At 38.2% G+C, this 21,234-nt stretch overlaps 1 pseudogene; it reads left to right on the top strand.

The window, feature by feature from the left end:
• Positions 1–334: 334 nt before the first annotated feature.
• Positions 335–1,251, top strand: LOC118842477 (annotated as a pseudogene).
• Positions 1,252–21,234: the final 19,983 nt, after the last annotated feature.

Genomic DNA, 21,234 nt, shown 5'->3' with positions numbered 1-21,234 from the left:
CTAAGTATGAAACAATGAAATCTGGAATGATAGACAATGAAGGCTTAGAATACAAGTTCCATATTATAAAAACACATTATAGCTTTCCTTTCTTCAGTCTTTTGGGTCTCTTTCTAGTCCTAAAGCTAATGAACTGTTGACTCATCATTCCTAAGGAAACCTAAGAGTATTGGTCCTACCCACTTTCCTACCTTGGACAGAGACATATATCTGGTATAATAAAATTACCAAGGAAGGTATATTCCCTTACTAGAGAGTCTTGATAGGTAGATATACTCTGATGTCAAGAGCAATAAGAGGCATATGGTCAGGCCCATGCTTTGGGGGCTGCAACATGGCTCTGAATGGGGAAGCTGTAGGTGAGGACCAGCTGGATGAGAATTGGAAAGTTCCAGTCAAGGCCCTTAGGAAGCTCTGAGGGAAAGGGCTGCAGGGAGTGGGGCCCTAGAGCAGCCTCAGCCATGGCCTGTGGCCTTCCTTCCTGGCTTCAGCATCTCAGAAGTCACGAACCAACAGAGGTGGCCCACTTCATGTTCATGCACTGGAAGCAGCAGCAGCAAAAGGAAAAATTGGTTGCTAAGAGAAAGCTTAAAAAAGCAAGAGAAGCACTTGAAAATGGGACACCACCAGAAACCAGTGCCCAAGACCATCGAAAATCAGAGTTTATGATGAGAGGATAGTAGACCCTAATGATGAAGAGGTTGTTTGTGATGAAGCTACAGATGAATTTACTTCTCATTTCAACAGATAGACCGCTCCCAAGATTCTTTATTATTCCATCAGACAGACCTTATGAGAGAGCAGTGAGGTTCTGCAAACAACTGTTCACTGTCATACAAAACTCCTGTGTTTATTGCTGAAGAGGACTAGCTCTGAACTGTTCAGTGTTTGCCTCCTCAAGAAGATAAAGAGGAATAGGAAAGAACACACTCAACATGTGCCTGAAATAATTCTGAATAATTTTACAAGAAGACTCACTCATTCCATTGGATCTGCATTTGCTTCTCTCCTCCTCCATGATCCTTAGTTTATTGGAAGGTAGTTTCCATAATCAGTGGAATTGCATATTTTTTCAAGTTTCACAGATATCTTTTTAAGAGTGAAAAAAAAGTGGACATTCAAGAACTTGGACCATGTTTTACCTTAAAATTAAGATCTCTTCAAAAAGGAATCTTTGATTCTAAATAAGTAGAATATAGAGTTCATGAACTCTGAGAAATGGACACAAGTAGGAGGAAATTTGGTTTATGAAGTATGGAGAAAGCAGGATTGGAGGTCACCTGACCAGGACTGTTTTGAACTTTGTTAGTTATTTTTGACTGGAGACCTCTTGTCTGAAGAAAGACATACTCACTTTTCAACCATATATTTGTCAATGAATATCCTTCCATCAATTGACTATTCTTTGAATTTATCAGATCTATGTATTAATACTAAAAATGAGCATTGACGTATGTTCTTTAATATGTTAATTTTCTATAATTCCTTCTAGTGAGAGGTGGAAATAGTACTCCCCACCCCCTTTTAAAGTCAGATTGTTATCTACTAGAAGAAAAAGGTATTGCCGTAGAATGACTGAATAGAGAGTTAGACTAGGAGTCTGGAGAACAAGATTCTAGTACTTCTGGCCACATACCTAGTCATTTCAAGAACCTTTTTGCATTTATCCATCAGACCAATTACAATCTTGTAATAGCATATTCTGTGATGTTGGTATGATGAGGACCAGAAGAGAGAATCTAATGATTCAGCAGAACTTTTCACCACTACAGAAACAGTAACTCAAAGGACATCTCTTATGAACTCGATCAAGTTTATGTACATTGAACTAAATATACTACACTTGTTCCAGGTTTACTCTATGATTCTTTGAAACCTACTAACTCTTAAAGAACTATTAAAAATGTGATTTTCATCTGAATACTTTATTATATTCTTGCCAATGTATGAAACAGTAAATGAGAAAGTCTGACACAAATAGAAATTTGGATGTTTAACTTGGCACCTTGTTGTACATAGTTTTTGTAGGCTTCAGATTTTTCAGGCTTCTCCTTTGACTGACTAGTCACAATTCACATCACATCACATCAAAGATCCACATATGAAAACTGGATTTGGAGTTCTGAAGGGAAAAAAGCTGACATGGGAGAACAATCATTTTAAAGAAGAATATGTCCATATAACATAACTATATAAAAACATTCAATCCTGGAATACGCCCAAAATGTGCGATATAGTACAGCATTTGTATTGAGTCAGAAGATGTGAGGTTTTAGTTCCTGCCATCCTGTGAACTTTTAACTAGTCAGAACCACAGTCTCACCTGTAAGAAATAGGTTAAGTACCTCTCAGAGTTGTGAGAATCAAATAACTTGTATACCCATTATTCATTGATTTGTGAATGGAGCTAGGTTGTAATACCATGTTAAATGTAGAACAGGCCACTGGACCCAGATTACTCAGGAGGAGAAAGTGAGGCTGGTGACCTTGCACAGCCCTCCCTCACTCAAATCAAAGTCAACTGCTACCCTGTAACTATTAATGCAAAGAACGCTTTGTATTAAATATACTTCATCCTAGCAACATGTTTAGAAAAAAGCAATAGGAATACTCACTCTAACCTCTCAAAATGTTTTGTTTGTTGAATGGAGTTTTGTTGAAGCCTTAAATTCCTTTGTCAGAGTACAAAGCTTTCCATACCACAACCAGAAGACAATGCAAATATTCCAGGGAGAGGTAAAAGCACATTAACTGAAATTTATTCATACTAAATTGCAAATGACTGAAGTCAGATTTGAACTCCAACCTGAGAGGAAGAAAGGAAAGAGGGGGAGAGTGTGGTGACTCTTCTTACCAGAATGACAGAAGGGGGTAGTGGGTGTAGAGAAGATAAAATGAAGATGACATTGATGAAGACAAACTTCTAAATAGATTGTTATATTTTAGTGTTGATGATGGTAGTTACATTAATACAGTATTTTGAGGTTTGAAAAGTGCTTTGCTTACATTTTCCCACTTGTATTTTATTGAATAGACTTATTTCACAATTTTGCTTAGCACTGCCCTATTTACCTCTGATGATGGGTGGACTCAGTTGCATAAGTGTCTAGCTTACGGGGAACATTGCCTGCACACGGAAGGGTGGAGAGTGCCAAAGAAAAGACTAGGACAATGCGCAAGTTTGTTTTCTTTCACTGTGAATATTTGTTACAAGAATTTTTTTCACCATGGGTATAAGGAATAGGGGAGATAGAAATAGGGTTGAAGAAAAGTTAGGGGAGGGGAGGGGAAAAAAGAGAAGAGAAGGGATGGGAAGGGAGGGGAAAAGAGAGAGGAGAAGGGAGGGCAAGGGAAGGGAAAGGAGGGGAGGGGAGGGAGGAAGAAACACAGATAAGCAAGACATCACTGAAAATTTTATATAAAATTTACTATATACTTAAAAGGAAAGCAAGCTTTATGTAATAGATTCCCAATTTTATGTAAATCCTCTTTTTTCTGTTCTACTTTATATATTAAAATGTTCATTTTAATTTTTCGTGAAAGTCAGAATAAAATAAATAAAAATGACTTTTTTAGAAAAAGAAAGGGACGAATTAAAAGGAGATAGGTTTTTATATTGATTCAGCAGTAATAGAAAGGGGAACAAGCGAGCAACAATAAGAGCTAGCTCTTTAAGATTTACAAATCAATTTACATAGTTTAATGTCATTTGATCCTCATAACAACCCCATGAAGTAGGTGCTATTACTATCTCCACTGTACGAAGAAGAAAACCGAGGCTAACAGAGGTTAAATGATTTGCCCAGCATCAGAGAGCTGATGTAGGTAGGATCTGAGGTAGGATTTGAACTCAGATCTTTCTGACTTCCAAGTCCAACACACTATTCATTGTGCCACTTACTTGCCTCAATAGAATATATTAATACAAATATATTTAATAAAATATAATTTAAACGTAAATATGGCAGGAAGAAGACAGGAAATGTCTCTCTCCCACCTCTCTTTCCCTTCAGTTTGCCTTTTAGCTGAGGTATTCAGAGAAAGAGCATAATTTGGACAGTGAACACAGTGACATCATGGGAAAGGTCATAGATGTGTTACATTGTGCTCCCAATTCTGATATACTTGACAGTGTCATAATTAATAACTTACATTCTCTATTTGTGTGAGCAAGGACTTGGAATCTCTCTTCTCTCTCACTTTTACTCCAGTCAATGTAAAAGTGTTTTCCAAGGATTCATGCATTGAGAGAAGATTTTCTAACACAAATAGTCTGAATGTGTTCTGTTTCAGAGGCATAGCCCCCAGTAGGTCATGGGAGACTGGATTGAAGGAGTCAGTTTTCCATTCATAAAACAGGGTCACACTCCTCTCATTCCACACAGTTTTCTTTTTGTCAGAGTTTCCCATGAAGGAATTCTTCACCCTAGCAAATAACATCTAGATATAGCACTGACTTTCAGCAGAGGGGCTCATATTCAACATAGTTTTACTAAAAGTAGTAGAAAAGCCATCATGGCTCCTCTTCCAATGAATGATGAAGCAATAAGCGTGCTGAGAAGTCACCTCCCCCAATTTGTCTGAGAGCAGAGGTAAATAGATGGTGTTTCTTCTGGCAAATAGAGGAGTGATCAGATAACCTTCCTCTCCCTTTCCCACTCTCACCCCATCACTCTACCTCTTCCAATGGGAAATCGAATGAGATGTCCAAGCAAGCCAAATCTCCATTTCAAACTTCTTGCTTAAAAAAAAAAGTATGCACAGCCACTTTAAGCTTAAAACTACACTAAGAGTTTTGTGACACCCTGTATAACAAATTCTACATGTTTCTTTCAAAAGTATCCTGATTGTATATTGTTTTGAAGTTCCCCCTATTCACTTCTTCATTTATGTATTTTTTTAAAAATGTTTCAATATTTCTCTCTGTCCCTCTCTGTCTCTTCCCTCTGTCTGCCTGTCTGACTCCCTCTGTCTCTCACTCTTCTCTGTTTCTTCTCTCTTTCTATGTGTCTCTCTCTCTCTTCTCTCTCTCTCTTTTCATAAATATATATATATCTTTCCATCTTTGTCTCTCTGTCTTTGTCTGTCTGTGTCTGTATCTGTGTCTGTATCTCTCTCTCTCTCTCTCTCTCTCTCTCTCTCTCTCTCTCAACCCTCTCCATTTTGGCTTTCCTCCTTCCCTACCATCTCCCCAATCCCCTTTGAAAACCAAGAGAAAGAAAGGAAAGAAAAATAAAAATCCCTTGTAACAAATAAGCATGATCAATTAAAATCAATTCACACACTGGTGTGCCTTATGTTTTCAAGATTATTATTCAGTATTCTATTTTCATTACACAGGACTCATTTTTGTATATTTTCATGCATGTTAGTTGACAGTTCCTCTAATCATCCATGAGCTTGACAGTTTAACCGATACTCAATTTGCATGTATGGTAGTGAGTTGCTATTTCCCTTGTAGCCTACATGCTGACAGTTCCCATTAAATCTCCCTCTTTCTTGAACAAAACTGTGGAATTATTTCGTATTGCTGGTATTCTATGACTAAGGTCTATACAGGATCCCAGGAGTCAAAGGATCATAGATCCATACCTAGGAGGGATCTTAAAGGACATCTAGTCCAAGACCCTTCATTTTACAGATGTGGAAACTGAGGTTCAGAGACATTAAATGATTTGTCCAAGGTCTCACAGGTAGTAAGCCACAGAAGTGGAGTTGGAACCCTGATCCTCTTGTTCTGGAGCCAACACATTTTCAACCTCACCACCAAAAAGCTAACCCAATAAGCCAGTGGAAATTGAAGGTTCTTCCTCCTCTAGGGCAGCTAGGTGGTGCAGTGAATAGAGCACTGGCCCTGGAGTCAGGAGGACCTGAGTTCAGCTCCAGCCCCAGACACTTACTAGCTCTGTGACCCCGGGCAAGTTACTAAATCCTGTTTGTCTGTTTCCTCATTTGTAAAGTGAGCTGGTAAAGGAAATGGCAAACCACTCCAGTATCTTTGCCAAGAAAACCTAAATGGGCTCACGGAGAGTCACACACAACTGAAATGACTCAATAACAACAACAACCTCCTCTAGCAGGCTGTTTAATAATTGTCACATGCACCTACATAATATCCTTTTGTTGTTTCCTCGGGAACTAGGAAATGCTGAAGTCTCTGGGTATGTTAAGAAGCTGAAATACTGGTTCTATAACATTATATTGACACATTCATAGACTTCAACACCCTAGGAGCTCCGGGAAGTCATTCTAGTAGCCCCTATCCTTCAACTAATATACTTTCTCAGGTTGGAAAAAGCAACAGAGGACTCCAGGGCCATGAACACATTTTAGAGATTGGAGTAGTTACACTGGCCATTGGCACTGATTTTTTCCCCTTTACACAGTATGAAGGGACCAGCAACGAAGTGGTAACTATGACCATATGCCTAGACTTCTGTGAGGTTGCTCCAAGTATTAACAAGCTCTTGTTGCCCAGCTGTCTAGGTAAATAAGGAGTGGGTAAGAGCCTTCGATTCAGCCTTCATGGAAACTAAAATCAAAGTTAAAAAATCACCTGTCCTTTGGGTCATCTGAAAGAAACTCCATTTTTGTTCATTGTATCCAAGTTCCCCTTAATATCCTTTAGGGTTCTGACTTTGGGTCCAGGTCCTTTGACCAGTTGACAATGATGGAGTTCTGAGCCTTTCTGTCCAAGGAATCCTGTGTAATTGGTTTCTGGGGGAACGGTGTTAGTGGTATGGCTGTGTCCCTATTGCTGTAGGCCAATCAGATTGGCGTTAAACAAGTCAGTTAGACTAACTCATCGGGAGTTGTCTTAAAATCACAGGAGTGACGAGATTACAATTTTTATGTCCTGCCCTTAAAAGTGACCTAAAATGGATTGGATTGCCTTTCCCCCCCTCATTTCAATCCCATTCACCACAGGTATATTTTCATTCTTATTTTTTTGAGGGGTGGTGTCAGGGGAGAGTGAAGAGCAACATAAGGAATTAAGGCCCCTCTAGTTTTTCCCCTTTAGTTTGCTTTCTAGCAATCCTACCTAGTATTCCTGGGCAGACAGTCAATGCAATCAGTTCTAGATCAGTATGTTCAATACTATTATGGAAGCATATCCAGACTTCTCCATGCTATAATCATGGCTAATTAAGCTCTTTGGATTGCCAGTCATACATTTCCCACTTGGATATTAAAAAAAAAAAGTGATTGCAGATACCTGATGTGAGAGACACTGTGGAATAGTGGATAGAGAGCCAGCCTCAGAGTCAGGAAGACCCAGGTTCAAGTATTATATGTGACATGTACTGTCTGTGTGCTTCTGGGCAAGTCATTTAAGTTACCCCAGTCCACTAAGGCTACAGATTGCAGAGAATTGTGGATCTGCATTGGTAGAGAAAGTTCCCCACTAGGAGAATGCTAAACCCATGAAATCACGGGTCTAGAACCATCCTTGTAGGTATGTAGCAATGGATATGATTGAATGGTGTTGATTGATAGGATAGAGACAAATTAGGAAGTTTATAAGCTGTGTTTCTGTTTATGCTTGGGTTTTCAAAATGAATTCACAAAATGCATTTCTTCCTGTGCTTGGATTTTCAAATCTAATTCTTTGATTCTGCCTTGATTAATTAGAAACTCCAGTAAATGAAAGTTCTTACATTTTGCAAATATGTTTGAATCCCTAAAGTCTTGTATTGTATACCAGGAAGACAGGTCCGTCAAATGCAGGAGAACCTACTGGCACCCAGGGTGTCTTGAGGGAAAAAAAAGAAAGAAAAAAAGAAAGAAAAAACTCACTCACGTACAGCTATGTGATGTTACAATATGATCTACCATTTATTTGGATTAATAATATTTTAAGGATATTTTCCTGTGATTCTTAGAATGTTAGAGCTAGAAGGGTGCTTAGAGATCATCCAATCCACTTCCCCTATTTTTATAGATTATAAAAAACAGAAAAAACATCTAAAAACTGAGGCCTAGAGAGGCTAAACTACTTGTAGAAAAAAACTACAGTAGGGAGAATGAGGTATTGTAGAGCATGATGGGAGCAGAAGGAGTTAAAGGCAACACTTCATACTGAGCATTCCTCCTGGTATTCCTCCTAAGGGAGATACCCATTGAGATTCATATCAAGACTGCTCAGAATAAGAAATCAGTAACAAGTGTTTATATTTGCACTTCTATAGGGGCGCTTATGACACCCAGACAGTAGGAAAAAGGCAGATTGTGAGCTTTGGATCAAATTGGTCTTCAGGTCATGTTGAGTGGAGCTTGTGTTGAGAATGAGTGGAATGAGTATGGGAGAGAACTGTTGAGCCTGGGAGAAGCAGTGTTTGATCCTACATACCATTTCCCAAGCATCATCACTGTGGTATGTGCAGGGTTGCTTGTATTGGCCTGGGGATGTGGCTCATTCTTCTCCAAAAGCCCCCACCCCAAAATGGTGGGCTGAAATTGGAGGAGTGAGCCATTATGAAAACCATAATAAGATTGATCCTAGAGTTCAATCTAGAGCTCAGCTTAGGATGCTAAAGCAGCCTTTTAAAATTGTACTAGCTGTTTACACTTGGTCTGCTATCCCTAGCAAAAGAGTAAGAATGCCCGTTTCTGAGCATCAGGTATCTGAAAAAAATACAGCAATACAACTGTAATGGCTTGTAAAAATAATTAGCCCATTTAATGTCTAGAAGGCAACATGGACCCCTAAGGTACATTTGGTTCTCTCTTTGTTGGATTTAGAGAGTTTATTTTAGATGAAAAGTTCTGTATTCAGTCAAAATTACTATGAGTCTCCAGTTAGGAAAATACCTAATACGTAGGCTCTCTGCTTATCTCCCTCTAGATAATCCTTCACCTCTTGGCTGTTATGGCAAAATTCAATTTACTGGAAACATCTGGGTAACAAAACAGCAGATTGCATTATAGTATTTGTATGTAAATAGGCATCTGGAGAGGAAGGACTGATCTTTTCTTGGGACTTCCTGTAGCCTTGGTCCTCCTTTCTGAGATGCCTGTTGAGCCAACAACCCTCCTAGATTTCTCCTTTCCCTACCAAAGTGCAGTCCTCCTTTTCTTCCTCAAAGGTATACTAGGAATTGCATACTTGCTCCAATATCTTGAATCCCAGAACTCATTATCTCTTCCCCTGAAATCTAAAATAGCTTCTCCTTTTATTATAAATTGCTTAGAGCCTGGCCTAGGCTCTTAAACAATGGCTTTGATCCATTCAAGGAGGTATACAGATCCTACTAATGCTCAATTCTGACTCTTTGATTCAATCAAACAGTTTTCTTATCTAGTCAGGATACCAGAGTCAAATTGGGTTGTTTTAGTTCTTATACTATTGTATTGGGAGACTAGCCAATGATCTCAGACTTTATGAATATTACCAGAATGCTCTGCTGATGCAATCTCCATATGAAATTTAGAGCATGCATATAATCTGTAACCAGTTCTGGTTCACTAACTCCCACGATGATAAGGATCTTCAGTTGTCTATGGAACTGAAACTGGCATGCGTTTGAACAGTTAGTCAACCCTGGCTTTCCTTGTTGGTCTGATTCCTTTTTGTCTGCTTACATTTAAATGAGAGAAGAGATATACACAATTGTAAGGAGAGAACGCTCTCCATCTGAGGCCAACAAATGAAGGTTGACTGAATATGGGACTCAGCTGTTTGCCATGGCATTCATTCTTTCCTGCTTTAGGTGAGAGAAAATAGAGATGAGGAAAAAAAGGAAACCTTGGTGGCCTGGACTTTTGAATTTTGTACTTTATTTTAGGAGGGAAAAAATGGGAAGAGGTAAAGGTGCAGGATTAAACAGGTTCTGCTCCTTGGCAAAACCCTGAAGGAATGGAGAGGGCAGAAGGAATAATTGAGGTGGCCCTGAGTGCAATCCAGTCCGGAAATGGAGAATTGCAGAAAGAAGGTCTATAGGGTACTAGGCAGACAGGAACCAAAATAAGCTATTATCCTTTTCCTATACAGACTCATTGGCCTAGAATAAAATAGTGAAATGGAGGATGTCTGGCACACTAAAGAAAAAGGAACTTTAGCAGGCATTAATAGTTCCCTTCTTGGTGTATGCCAAACGGTAGACAATCTCTTCGTTTGCATAAGAAAGGCAGAGCATAGTCTTTAGAGGAGATGTACTGTTGGTTGAGTAGGGACCCTAACTGGTGCTGCCCTAAAGATCAAAAGCAGCAAGCACTAGAATTGGAAAAGTAGGTGATAATGCAAACTGTGGTCACCCCCAGACTGAAAAATAACCTTACAATCCAATGCAAAAGGCAGAAATATTAAATACATACTTTTCAGATCATGATGCAATAAAGATTACATGTAATTAAGGGCCATGGAAAGACAGACTAAAATTTAGTTGGAAACTAAATAATCTAATCCTTCAGAATGAGTGGGTCAAACAACAAATCATATAAACAATCAATGGCCTCCTCCAAGAGATGACAATAATGAAACAACATTCCAAAACTTATGGGATGAAGTCAAAGTGGCCCTTTGGGTAAATTTTATATCTCTAAATGCTTACATGAATAACATGGAGGAAAAAGAGATCAATGCATTGGACATACAACTTAAGATAGAAAAAGAAAAAATGAAAAATCCCCAATTAAATACCAAGTTAGAAATTCTAAAAATCAAAGGAAAGATGAATGAAATGAAAAAAACTATTGAATTAATAAATAAAACTAAGAGCTGGTTTTATGAAAAGGAAACCACCAATAAAATAAATGAACTTCTGGTTAATTTGACTTTTAAAAAAGAAAGAAGAAAACCGAATTACCAGTATCAAAAATGAAAAGAAGTTAAGCATAATCCTGAACACATTAAGTAAAATCCTGAATGGAAAAAAATAGATATTTGATCAACTCTCAGATTTTCAAGACTTTGCTAAAAAGAAAACACCTGAAATTGATAGGAGATTTGACATACAAGAGCCAACAGAAATATAAGGTATATACCAAAGACTGATTATAAGGGATTCAATAAGGACAGACTGTTTACTTTTTATATATGTAAAATGTATGTCTAAGATTCTTATTAATAATTGGGTGGCGGGGGGCGGAGCCAAGATGGCGGCTGGTAAGCAGGAACTAGTGTGAGCTCCGTTCGGAGTCCCTCCAAAAACCTATAAAAAATGGCTCTGAACCAATTCTAGAACGGCAGAACCCACAAAACAGCAGAGGGAAGCAGGGCTCCAGCCCAGGACAGCGTGGATGGTCTCTGGGTGAGGTCTATCCCACACGGAGCTGGGAGCTGGGAACGGAGCGGAGCAGAGCCCAGCCTGAGCAGCGTGGACCATCCAGACCAGAAGCCAGGCAGAGGGGGCCCTAGTACCCTGAATCAGTGAGCTGCAGCAGTCACCAGATTCCTTAACCCACAATCACCAAAGACTGCGGAGAAGGTTAGTGGGAAAAGCTGCGGGAGTAGAAGGAGTTCAAGGTTTGGCTTCCAGCCCCGGGGGCAGCAGAGGTAGGGCAGCTACAGCTGTTGTTACTTCCGGCTCCAGGCCCACCTGGTGGGAGGAATTAAGTGGCAGATCAGAGCAGGAGTGCACAGCCTGCTGAAGATCTAAGCCCAGCCCGGGTTGGGGGTTGGGTAAGGAGCAGTGCTGGTGTGGCAGAGCTGGCACCTCCCCCCCAAACGTGGAACATAGAACTCTCTAGTCTACAAGCAGTTATACTTCACTGAAAAACTCAAAGGTCAAGTTAGTTGGCTGGGAATATGGCCAGGCAGTGAAAACGTACCGAGATTCAGTCTCAGACTTTACATTCTTTCTTTGCTGACAAAGAAGACCAAAACATATAGCCTAAAGAAGTCAATAAAGTGCAAGAGCCTACACCAACAGCCTCCAAGAAAAACATGAACTGGTCCCAGGCCATGGAAGAGCTCAAAAAGGATTTGGAAAAGCAAGTTAGAGAAGTAGAGGAAAAATTGGGAAGTGAAATGAGAAGGATGCGAGAAAACCATGAAAAACAAGTCAAGGACTTGATAAAGGAGACCCAAAAAAATACTGAAAAATACACTGAAGAAAACAACAGCTTAAAAAATAGACTAACTCAAATGGCAAAAGAGCTCCAAAAAGCCAATGAGGAGAAGAATGCCTTGAAAGGCAGAATTAGCCAAATGGAAAAGGAGGTCCAAAAGACCACTGAAGAAAATATTACTTTAAAAATTAGATTGGAGCAAGTGGAAGCTAGTGATTTTATGAGAAATCAAGATATTATAAAACAGAACCAAAGGAATGAAAAAATGGAAGATAATGTGAAATATCTCATTGCAAAAACCACTGACCTGGAAAATAGATCCAGGAGAGATAATTTAAAAATTATTGGACCTCCTGAAAGCCATGATCAAAAAAAAAGAGCCTAGATATCATCTTTCAAGAAATTATCAAGGAGAACTGCCCTGATATTCTAGAGCCACAGGGCAAAATAGAAATTGAAAGAATCCACCGATCGCCTCCTCAAATAGATCCCAAAAAGAAAATTCCTAGGAATATTGTCACCAAATTCCAGAGCTCCCAGATCAAGGAGAAAATACTGCAAGCAGCCAGAAAGAAACAATTTGAGTATTGTGGAAACCCAATCAGAATAATCCAAGATCTGGCAGTGTCTACATTAAGAGATCGAGGGGCTTGGAATACGATATTCCAGAGGTCAATGGAGCTAGGATTAAAACCTAGAATCACCTACCCAGCAAAACTGAGTATCATGCTCCAAGGCAAAATATGGATTTTCAATAAAATAGAGGACTTTGAAGCTTTCTCAGTGAAAAGACCAGAACTGAATAGAAAATTTTACTTTCAAACACAAGAATCAAGAGAAGCATGAAAAGGTAATCAAGAAAAAGAACAAGAAAAAGAAATCACAAGGGACTTACTAAAGGTGAACTTTTTTGTTGACATTCCTACATGGAAAGTTGATGTGTATGATTCATGAGACCTCAGTATTAGGGTAGCTGAAGGGAATATGCATACATATATGTTTATGTATATACATATATATATATATATATATGTATGGGTGAATGTGTATGTATGTATATTTCTATGTGTGTATGTATGTATATATATATATATATATATATATATATAGAGAGAGAGAGAGAGAGAGAGAGAGAGAGAGCGAGAGAGCGAGAGCGCGGACACAGGGTGAGTTGAAGATGAAGGGAAGATATATAAAAGAAATAAAATCAAATTAAGGGATGAGAGAGGAACATACTGAGAGAGGGAGATAAGGAGAGGTAGAATGGGATGGATTATCTCCCATAAAGGTGTCAAGAGGAAGCAGTTCTGTGGGAGGAGGGGAGAGGGCAGGTGAGGGGGGAATGAGTGAACATTGCTCTCATCAGATTTGGCCTAAGGAGGGAATACCATACATACCCAATTGGGAATCTTACCCCACAGGAAAGAAGAGGGAAAAAAAATGGGGGGATGATGGAGGGGAGGGCAGATTGGGGTGGAGGTAATCAAAAACAAACACTTTCGAAAAGGGACAGGGCTAATGGAGAAAATTCAATAAAGGGGGATGGGTTGGGAAGGAGCAAAATATAGTTAGTCTTTCACAACATGAGTATTGTGGAAGAGTTATACATAATGATACACATGTGGCCTATGTTGAATTGCTTGACTTCTTAGGGAGGGTGGGTGGGAAGGGAAGAGGGGAGAGAATTTGGAACTCAAAGTTTTAAAAACAGATGTTCAAAAACAAACAAAAATGTTTTTGCATGCAACAAGAAAATAAGATACACAGGCAATGGGGCGTAAAAATTTATCTTGCCCTACAAGAAAGGAAGGGAAAAGGGGATAGGAGGGGAGTGGGATGACAGAGGGGAGCACTGACTGGGGAACAGGGCAACCAGAATATATGCCATCTTGGAGTGGGGGGGAGGGTAGAAATGGGGAGAAAATTTGTAATCCAAACTCTTGTGAAAATCAATGCTGAAAACTAAATATGTTAAATAAATTTTAAAAAAATCTTAAAAAAATAATTGGGTGGCTCATAAGAAAGATTGGGGTAAATCTGAGTATGATATGAATTTTAAAAATAAAACCATTTAGGAACAACTAAAAAGAGTAATTATTTTATACAAATGAGGTGCAAGAGGAAGAACTGATACAGATGAATTAGATGGGAGAGGAGGGCTGGTACTTCTGGTAACCTACTTTCCTTGGGAATGAGTTTAAGAGGGAACAATACACCTATGTTGAGAATGGTATAAAAGTGTTCTAAATTCAGAAGAAATAAAATGGTAAGGGCATATGGAGCAGGGAGAGGACAAGGGAGGGATCTTCAGAGGGAAGGGTGAGTGAATAGATAAAAGTGGGGGGTATGGGAGGGTGTTTAGATTTATGGAAATAGGAGGATAGAGGAGGAATCCTTGGAGGGAGATTGGCAAGTAATGAGAGGGCAAGGTCGGATAGGAAACAAGAGATATGCACAAACATAAAAGCAAAAATCAGGAGTAGAATTTGTTTGGGAAAGTATAGGTCTATATATGTATGTATATATGTATATGTGTATGTATATATCTGTAGCTATAGAGAAACGTATCCAAACTCAATTTTAGCCTTCTGGGGGGTAGGCGGGGGTAAAGAACAAAGTAAAAAATGCACAGCAGAGAGCAAAAGAAAACTTACAAGGAAGCAAAGAAAAGATGGACAGTTCTCAATATAATGTATATTATTTATCAAACAGGCTTGCTTGAAATGAAAATTTATTGTTACATATTTTGAATCCTCTCATGTTCTGCTATGCACACGACATTCTTTTTTTTCTTTCTTACTTTGTTTTTAAGTTCCAATGTTTATGATATGTTTTTGTTTCTTTTCTCTATTCTTCATTAGTGTTCTGGTATTTCAGCCTAAAATAAAATTTAAAAGGGGAGGAGGCAGCTGGATGGCACAGTGAATAGAGCACCAGCTCTGGACTCAGGAGGACCTGAGTTCAAATGTGGCCTCAGACACTTGACACTTACTAGCTGTGTGACCTTAGGCAAGTCATTTAGTCCCAATTTCTTCACCTCCCCCCTCCAAAAAAAATTGAACAGGGTGAATTCACCACCAATGAAAAGAAAATTAAAACAATAATTAGGAGCTATTTTGCCCAAATATGTACCGATAAATATGACAATATAGGGGAAATGGATATATATTTACAAAAAATACAAATTTCCCAGATTAACAGAAGAAGAAATAAAACATTAAATAGCCCCATTTCAGAAAAAGAAATTGAACAAGCCATCAATGAACTCTCTAAGAAAAAATCTCCAGGACTAGATGGATTTACAAGTGAATTTTACCAAACATTTAAAGAACAATTAAATGTAAAATATTTGGAAAAATAGGTGGAAGGAGTCCTACCAAATTCTTTTTATGATGAAAATATGATGCTGATACCTAAACTGGGAAGAGCCAAAACAGAGAAAGTCGCAGACCAATTTCCCTAATGAATATAGATGTAAAAATTTTAAATAAAATATTAGCCAACAGAATATAGCAGCTTATCTTGAAAATAATACATTAGGACCAGATGGGATTTATACCTGGAATGCAGGGCTGGTTCAGTATTAGGAAAACTATTAGCATAATTGGCCATATCAATAACAAAATTAACAAAAATCATTTGATTATCTCAATAGATCCAGAAAAAGATTTTGACAAAATACAACACCTATTCCTATTAAAAACACTGGAAAGCATAAGAACCAATGGAGTTTCAATAAGTAGCATCTTATATAATCGACATAAGCTAGAAGCATTTCTAATAAGATCAGGGGTGAAACAGGATGTCCATTATCCATTGTTATTCAGTATTGTACTAGAGACGTCAGCTTTAGCAATAAGAGAAGAAAAAGAAATTGAAGGAGTTAGAATAGGCAGCTAGGAAACAAAACTATTGCTCTTTGCAGATGATATGATGGTATACTTAGAGAATCCAAGAGAAACAACTAAAAAACTACCTGAATTAATTAACAACTTTAGCAAAGTTACAGGATATAAAATAAACCCACATGAATCATCGAAATTTCTATATGTTACTGACAAAGCCCAGCGGCAAGAAGTAGAAGGAGGAATTCCATTTAAAGTAACTGTAGACAATATAAAATATTTGAGAGTCTACCTCCCAAGACAAATCCAGGAACTATGAACACAATTACAAAACATTTTTCACACAAATAAAGTCAGATCTCAATAGTTAGACAAACATAAGTCGCTCATGGGTAGGCTGAGCAATAATAAAAATGACAGTTCTACCTAAATTAATTTATTTATTCAGTGCCATGCCAATCAAACTACCAAAAAAATTTATAGAGCTCAAAAAAATAATAACAAAATTTATCTGGAAGAACAAAGAGTCTAATCAAGGGAAATAATGAAACAAAATGTAAGGCAAGGTGGCCTAGCTGTGCCAGACCTAAAACTGTATTATAAAGCAGCAATCATCCAATCTACTTTGTACTGGCTGAGAAAGAGAATGGTGGATCAGTGGAATAGGTTAGGTACACAGGACACAGTAGTCAATGACTGTACTAATCTACTGTTTGACAAACCTAAAGACTCCAGCTTCTAAGATAACTCACTATTTGAGAAAAACTGTTGGGAAAACTGGGGAAAAGTATGGCAGAAACCAGGAATAGACCAATATCTTATACCACATAGCAAGAAAAAGTCAAAATGGGTACACAAGTTAGGCATAAAGAGTGAAACTACAAGCACATTAGGAGAGCAAGGAATAGTTTACCTCTCAGATCTATGGAGAAGGGAAGAATTTATGACCAAATAAGGGATAGAGAACATTATGAAATGCAAAATGGATAATTTTGATTACATCAAATTAAAAAGTTTTTGCACAAACACAGCCAGTACAACAAAGATTAGAAGGGAAGCAGAAGGCTGGGAAACAATTTTTACAGCCTGTGTCTCTGATAAAGGCTTCATTTCTAATATATATATATATATATATATATATATATATATATATATATATATATATATATATATATATATATATATATATAAATACAGAGAAAGAGAGAGAGAGAGAGAGAGAGAGAGAGAGAGAGAGAGAGAGAGAGAGAGAACTGAGTCAAATCTATAAGAATACGAGTCATTTCTCAAATGGAAAATCGTGAAAGGAAATGAACAGGTGGTTTTTGGATGAAGAAGTATTAAACATATTTCCACATTAGTCATTTTGTGAAAGAAGAATCAGATGAAAAGGGAAAAATCATGAGAAAGAAAAAAACAAAAAATCAACAACAAAAGAAAGAGAATTGGGGAGGAGGAAGTCTAGGGAGAGGGTCAAAATTTAGAACCCAAAATCTTATAAAAGCTAATGTTGAAAATAAAAATAAATTACTTTTTAAAAAAAGAGATAGCAGTTCAGCCTATACTGCTAAAATAATGTAAATAATAATAATGTCATTTTCATCATAGTTTTAGTGTAGGCTTATCATTTAGTACAATATTCAGAAAATTTTTAATGTTTTTATGAGCACTTTATAATACAAAAAAAAATAAAAAAAGAATGCATGGCATATAAAGAATTAACAGCATTCCCCACAAGTCATCATCCTTTGCTTAAACATATCCAGGAAGGGGAACTCATTACCTTCTCAGGCAAGTTGGTTCATTTTTCTATAGCTCTCACTGCAGGGAATGTTTTTGTGACATTGACTTCTTTGCAGCTCCTTCCCTACCACCCCTCTTTATTTCTAGTTCTACCCTCTAGGAAGTAAACAGAACAAGACTAATCCCTCTTCTAACAGACAGACATTCTGAAGATGGCTATCCTGTCCCCTGTTGAGTTTTCTCTTCCCCAGTCCCTTCAATCCATATTCTGAATGTTCTACAATTTATCAATGTCATTCCTAAAATGTGATGCAAAACTAAATGCAGTATTGTAGATGTGGTCTGACCAGTAAAGAGTACTCTGGACCCATTTTGGGGCCAGATCTGGGGTCTGTAATTTTTTTTATTATTTTGATAACTACATTTCAACACAATCAGTTTTTTCTAATTTCTTGTATTTCATTTTAAGCATTTAAAATTTTATTTTCTAAAGGGGTCCATAGGCTTGACCAGCCTGCCAAAGGTGACCAGTTCACAAAAAAAGGTTAAGAATTGCTGCTCTGGGGCAAAGATGATGTCAACTCTTTGAGAATACTTAGGTACACAAAAGCACCAGTAATGAAATGGCAAACTGTTTTTCCTTGTTGTGGACATCAGCCTGCTTTGTGATGTTGTATATAAAGAGAGAATAGCTCAAAAAATATGTTCTGTTTAGTCATCATAAAAATTAATTTCATAGCCCTGGCAAACTACCCCTGGTCTGTGTTTCTGTAATCTGCTCTTCTGAATCTTTATATTTGTCATGAATATAATATCCAATATTCAAGTCCAAGATTGAATCCTCTCAACAAAGCTGTCTCTTTCCACAGATTCATTCAAAACAGGCTTTGTGTGGGAGGGTCACTCAATCCTGCTGGTGGGAACATTCAATTTGATTTTTCTTCTCATTTTCAGGTTCTCATCCTGTAGATTAGACTGATCGTTTTAAAGCAAAGGACAACCTTAACCAACATCCTAGTTTTGTTTTCAGGGAATGCAGACTTTTCTTTTGAGGCCTCTTAGAATCAGTTCCTCAAGTTTAGACTTGCTGTGGCTCGATGTAGCAGGCGGGCCCATCCAGAAGTTATTGTCTACCTTTCTGGAGTCTTTCAAGGCATACCAGAGCCTTCACCCCTTCTGACTTATTCCTGAGGCAAAATTCCTATAAGGGGAAAGGGAAAACACACACACACACACACACACACACACACACACACACACACACACACACACGATATACAAAAAACTTGTTATAGTGAATCACTGGCAACATATTCATTTTAATGGGCATTTTACTTTTAAGAGTCCAACAGCTGTTCTTCCTCTGAATTAGGGACACAAAAAGAACATATTTCACTTTTATATCAGTAAAAAAAAATAAGTAAGTATAAAATGCATGTGTACATCCTCAGTACAATCCAGCATGTGTCTGCTAATGACTTCCCTTCATTTCTTCTTGTTCCTCTAAAGTGTTTTTTTTTTCCTTCCTTTTTCCCGAGGAGACTGGGCTTCATCATTAAAAAGATCTGCAGGAAGTCAGCACATGTTACCGCTCCAAATATACTGCAGCAGACAAATAATGACACGGTTACATAAGAACAAGGCCCCAATTAAAGGCTTCATTTATCAGAAAAGCCAGCTGTGAGGAGGCCAACCTCAGAGCCTCCACAGACTCATATGACCTGACAGGCATGGAGTTTAAAAATGATGCATGAGACAAGATGTTGGAGGGGCTGTCTCAACACAGTGACATGACTGGCTCTGTTTTCTGCCTTTCTCCCCCTTTATGACAGGAGTGAGAAGAGAGCTGGGAGCTACCAGGTTCTGTGTTGTTATGGGATTCTCCAACCTAAGATGAGATTGCCTGTCCTCTCTTTGCTCTAGGCCTCAAGCATGAGATCTGCTTTCAACATAAGAGATACCTGGAGAATTGCATCCTCAGGGTGCTGGCAGACAAGAGGTAGAGGAAGGGACTGATAACTCTAGAAGTTTAGGGTCAGTAAGCAGGATCTGGCCTCCAGAATGTCTCTACCAGAACCTTTAATTATCCCGTTAGTTTTTTTTAAATGTTGAGAAGATTTTTATGAACTCAAGACCCCTCCCCTCTCACAAGTAAAATTAAAATACCCCAGGGAAGGGAAATGACTCAAGTCATCTTTTAATAAGTGTTCTTAACATTTGGTGGGCTGATAAAGCTTATGGACCCCGCCTCAGAATCATATTTTTAAATGCATAAAACATATTACATAGGATTATAAAGGAAACTATATTTAAATATATTTTTATATCTAATTATATCAAAATAATTGTATGTACATATATGTTTATATATACATACATGTGCTTATATATACATACATATGTATGTATATATGTGTGTATGCATGTGTGTCTATGTGTATATACACACACATAGACACATACACATATACATACATAAATGTCAATGCTATCGAGCAAGCTTTCTATTCACTGGGGATTAACTGCCTAGCCGATACCCCTCAGAGTCTTCCCCCCAACCTTCTTTTACCTCCTTATGTCACCAACTATACCCCAGCCCCATCTGTTATACCCTCAAATCTTTTTTATGTCCTTACCCATCCTCTCCAAATTTGCTGCTTTGCCTGAGTGTCAAAGAGTGAGGAGACCAATGTTCTTACCAAGCCTAACGCCTCCACTTGGGTCCTGCATCCCACCCCATCCCATTCCACGTCTCCCACTTTAGACTGTGAATTTCTTGAGAGCAAACTGTTTTGTACCTTTCTTTGCATCCCTGCTTCTTAAGTATGTAGTGGGTACTTAATAAATGTTTGTTGACTGCTGAGTGACTGACTAGCTCCTCTGAGACCTTGCCTGCTTGATCAGTCTTTTCCCCCTCTGTCTCCCAGAACATCCAATTAGTTACTAAGTCTTATTGATTGTGTCACATCAATATGTCTTCCCTCCATTGCATCCTCTTTGCATACTGCAACCACATAGTTGAGACCCTCATCCCCTGTTGCCTGATTTACAGTAAATATTCCTTAGATAGTCTGGGTGATTGAATTCTTTCCTCTCTCCAATATATGCTTCATACAACTAACAAATTAGTTCTTTCTAATAAGGACATATGACCCTTCCACAAAAATCTTTACTGGTTCCCTCTTGCCTATAGCATAAAATAAAATTTCCTCATGCTGGTATTTAAGGCCCTTCCAAATTTGACTTCATAACACGTTTCTAGTGTTATTTCGTACTGTTCCCTATTGTGCACAGTATGTTCTAGCTAAACCAGATGACTAATTTGGAATTCTCCAAACTCAACATTCTCTCTCTTGCCTCTGTGCATTCACATGGCCCATCAGCCAGGCCCGGGAACGTGTTCCAACCTTGTCTCTTCCCCTCAGAATCCTTGTGTTCCTTCTTTCATGGTTAAGCTTAGATATATCATACTGTGGTACTGAGAGTAACAGATTTGGAATCAGGAAGACTTGATTTAAATTCCCACTCTAGGCACTTCTAGGTATGGGCATGTCATTACCTCTAACCCTCCTATTACCCCACCACGGGCTCTATTAACACCTCTGTGTAGATGACTCCAAAATCTATATACAAATCT

Source organism: Trichosurus vulpecula, chromosome 3 (genome assembly GCF_011100635.1).
Source record: "Trichosurus vulpecula isolate mTriVul1 chromosome 3, mTriVul1.pri, whole genome shotgun sequence".
In the NCBI taxonomy this organism is placed as follows: Eukaryota; Metazoa; Chordata; class Mammalia; order Diprotodontia; family Phalangeridae; genus Trichosurus; species Trichosurus vulpecula.
The sequence above is the reverse complement of the archived record's forward strand: the minus strand, read 5'-3'. Positions and strand labels throughout refer to the sequence as shown.